General features: G+C 47.5%; 1 long non-coding RNA gene across 1 annotated transcript; it reads left to right on the forward strand.

Annotated features, from left to right (window-relative positions):
- The first annotated feature begins 344 nt into the window (after positions 1 to 344).
- LOC142413158 (uncharacterized) lies at positions 345 to 2,156 on the forward strand. The gene is made up of 3 exons (XR_012776684.1): positions 345 to 381; positions 1,307 to 1,406; positions 1,796 to 2,156. It is a non-coding gene; the product is annotated as an uncharacterized LOC142413158 (long non-coding RNA).
- The last annotated feature ends 1,210 nt before the right edge of the window (positions 2,157 to 3,366 follow it).

Here is a 3,366-nt window from a genome sequence, read left to right on the forward strand (position 1 = left end):
AGCACCAAGGATCTGGCCTTTTTGACCATATACTGAGGGACCCCTTTGCCACTTTCTAGTCAGGGTGAAAGCTTTCTTGTGGCATCTTTCCACCGAAAAATGACCCTGTGGCCCTTCCTTTTGCCTATGGGTAGCACCACAAGGAAGGTGTGGGGAGGGTGGCCACTAGGTTGCATTAACCACCGTACTAGCATGATGGGTTGCAGCCAAGCCTGGCAAGATGGAGAAGACCCTGTGCACCTAAGTGCTCCTGAACCCACCTGCCCCGTCCTTCCCCAGGCTCTGTCTCATCTCTGCTGCCCACAAGCGTTGAGCTGGTCCCGCTGTTTCGGGTTCTTTCACTGTTCCTGTTCCACAATATCCAAGAACTCCTCTTCAGAGGTAAGTCAAGGCATCAATACCTGTTCTTCTCACCACTGCCTAGCAGGGAGAAATATAGAGTTTTGAGGATAGCACCTATTTAGTTGGAGAGTTTCCATCTGAGAGCCTGTGCTTGATACCTGACCTCAGCGTCACCCTGTCTGAAATAATTTCTGTAACTTTAGCTTATTGTTTCCATTGGCACATGGTTTTATCATATATAGATATCTTCTGCAAAGCGACACTTAACATGCTTCATTGGGTCTAAGTGGTGTTCTTGACTCAGGAATTTCTTTTGTATTGTATAAATCTGATTTCAGCCTGTTGCCAGGATCACACACCTCTTTGAATAGGAAGATCTGTGCAGCATCTGGTGACAGTGTGTATGTTGATTTAAACCTTTCTCCTTCTGAGCACGCAGAGATTTTCCTGGAGCAGATAGAATTACTTAACAGCCTCTCTGGCTTCCTTCCCACACCAGCCCCAGCTTTTGAGATGGTCCTTCCTTGTTCCCATGACTTTGTAGGCAGCCCCAGCTCTATCAGCACTTTTTCTTGATCTTCCTGGAGTTCGCTGTCTCCTTGGCAAGGGATAACAGAGCTCTTCTGCCTGTCAGCTTTGGAAGATGATGGCCCGTTGTGACTACCCTGTCTCCTCCTGGTGCCTCTGCCATCCACCATTCCCAGCTCCATGGCTTGTCCATAACTTAATCTGCTTGGCCACTTCTAGCTCTTAATGTTTCTATAGCTGTAGTCAAGTGCTCAGCACTTTAATATTAATGTGCTAATTAATAATGAAAACCATAATTGTAGTTGGGTTTAAAATTTTAACTCGGTGAGGAGTTAGCAGAGATGCAGTCCATAAACAATGAAACTGTGCTATTAATATATATAAGTATCTTTCCCTCTAGCAATTAATATATATATTTAAGTATCTTTCCTTCTAGCAATAACATTGCACAAGAAAAGTGTCCTGTATATGGATGTCTGTGAAGATGTTTGCTTGTGACGCTTGGAAGCTTGGAACAGGAAGTCATAAAGTATTAGGTATGATTTTTTTCAAAGGGGTTTTAAAAAGTCCCGTTAAAAAAAGGTTTTCATTCCTAGGCTTAAAAATGGAGGAGGGGAGCGGAGAATTCCTAGAAAGAAATATATTTATTTTCCACTTCAGACAGGCCAGTCTGCAAATGCAGTTATTTGTTGCAGTCTTAAAGTAGCCAAAGGTAATGCATTCAACTACGTTTATAAAGTCACAGCGAGTCAATGATACTAAAAATAATGCTGTTAGGATGCATGGTACCAAACAAATCTGGAATGCTCTGCATAGGAACGGTTAGATCCATGTGCAAGATGAAAAATTCCCCACCAAATTCTGTCTGTCTCTCCGCGAGGGATTGCTTTCCAGCACCGCAGAAAGAAACTCTTCTTTGGCTTAGGAAGGAGTCGGTGGAAGCCAGCCGGATCGGGACGTAACCACAGTGTGTTTCTCAAGAAGCTCCCCTCTTTCCTGGCAGCCGATCCCACGTCTGCGTTGCCACCGTGCCTGGCAGTGAGCTCCTTCCCTTGCAGCACGGAGGAGGAGAGCTGAGGGATGGAGCTGCCGCGTAGCAGCCCGCTTCCTCGCCGTGAACTTCTGCGATGGAAATCTTGTACTTCTCCTTGCCCTGGTAACAGATCTGCTGCTCCCCGTTTCTGACTTGGCCTTCAGACCTGCTTCATTCGCATCTCTCACCCAAGGGTAGGGAGTGGTTTGTGTAGGAGACCATCTTCTAAGTATATATGCATGGAACGACTTCTCCCTTTTCCCCACCCAAATAAAGAAAAAAAAAATAAGTGTTCAGTCTTGAGCAACAATTTGTGCAATGAAAAGCAAGATGCAGTTGAGGGAGACCTGGACGGTGGGTACTGGGTTGGTGAAGAACTACAGGAGGTGCCCTCAAGAGGTCTGAAGAAAGGAAGGGAGTGATCTTCCATGGTTTGATGGACTGCTTCCAGGAGTAAGTAGAAATAGGGTGGGCAAAAGGGGACAAAAAATGATCAGGAACAGCAAGGGGAGCAGAACCGACAGAGAAGGTGTTCTAGATAGCGAGGAGCCGTGGAGGAATGGGATGTATATATAGGCTGGCATTAGGGAGCATGTATGGTGCCTGCATGCCCTGGGTGCTGTGCGTGACCATAATAGCTGTGCCTTGTCAACGTGCTGCTCTGCCGTGTTTCGTGCCGTAATATTTTTCTGAGAACGTTTCTGTGCTGTTCAGTGGTGACTCCTGCTGAGACAGGTTGGCGTTGCACCAGCTGCACGTTCACTGCCAAACTTCGAGTAATGCCTGCTCAATTAAATTGGCACTGGAGCATTGTTTTTTATCAGGAATGTGTAAAAATAGGGGGAAAAGTTAAATTAATATATTATTTGTGATAGCATGGGCATAGATATACAAATTCTATCCATGCTATAGATAAATTTTAAAAGGAGGTGTATTGTTTAGGACTAAATATAGTCCTAATATATAGTGTAATAGGAGTATACAGTATAATGATAAGACTTTGCTGTATAATGTAGTATAATAGGGTTATGCTTCTAAATTCACGGAAGCCGAATCCCTCTGAATATTGTGTGTTGTTACAGGAATCTTTGCGACAGAGCGCTGCTGCATGCAGTCAGAGCTCAGTATTTTTACTATATTTAAAATGTGCCTCTTCCCTTTGCTCTCACCCTAGCTGGTTGATCCCTCCCCCGCCGCGACAGAACACGACCCACCCCGCGGCGCGGCGGCTCCCGCTCCCCGCCGGCCAGCACGGGGTTAATCCCCGCTCCCACCCCATTGGCCGGCCGGAGGTGGCGCTCCCTCCGCCGCTCCTATTGGAGGCGGGAGGCCGAGGGCGCTAGGAGCCGGCCTATGGGAGGGCGCGCCGCGTCCCGTTGGCGAGGGAAAGGCGGCGGCTCATTGGTCGGCAGGCGGGGGGCGAGTGGAGCGGGGGAGGTGGCGCGGCCGCCCATTGGCTGCGG

The sequence above is a fragment of the Mycteria americana genome, chromosome 7 (genome assembly GCF_035582795.1).
Source record: "Mycteria americana isolate JAX WOST 10 ecotype Jacksonville Zoo and Gardens chromosome 7, USCA_MyAme_1.0, whole genome shotgun sequence".
Classification (NCBI taxonomy): Eukaryota; Metazoa; Chordata; class Aves; order Ciconiiformes; family Ciconiidae; genus Mycteria; species Mycteria americana.